At 28.6% G+C, this 273-nt stretch overlaps 1 protein-coding gene across 3 annotated transcripts in view; it reads left to right on the top strand.

Annotated features, from left to right (window-relative positions):
- Positions 1-273, top strand: part of LOC119591983 (guanine nucleotide exchange factor for Rab-3A-like) — a 26789-nt gene that overhangs the window by 22950 nt on the left and 3566 nt on the right. The gene's annotated exons all lie outside the window — the stretch shown is intronic.

Consider the following 273-nt stretch of genomic DNA (forward strand, 5'->3'; position numbering starts at 1 on the left):
GCAGTTAAGAGCACATGAATATATATTAGTAATGAAATGAAAGAAAGTAAAGTGTGTCATAGGTAGCATTTTGGCCTTACGAGGAATGGGTTATGTATTTAATGGCATAAATATTTAACACAAACCAGTTTTTTTTTACAATATCCAAATAGAGATGTTTCTTGTGTATATATAGTTCTTTTGTAAGGAAGTTCGAGAAGATTAAACTTTCAATGTTTTATACTTACAGTAGTGAAGATTAGCAAGAGATAATACTAAAAACTATACTGAGAA

This window comes from Penaeus monodon, chromosome 29 (assembly GCF_015228065.2).
Source record: "Penaeus monodon isolate SGIC_2016 chromosome 29, NSTDA_Pmon_1, whole genome shotgun sequence".
Taxonomy (NCBI): Eukaryota; Metazoa; Arthropoda; class Malacostraca; order Decapoda; family Penaeidae; genus Penaeus; species Penaeus monodon.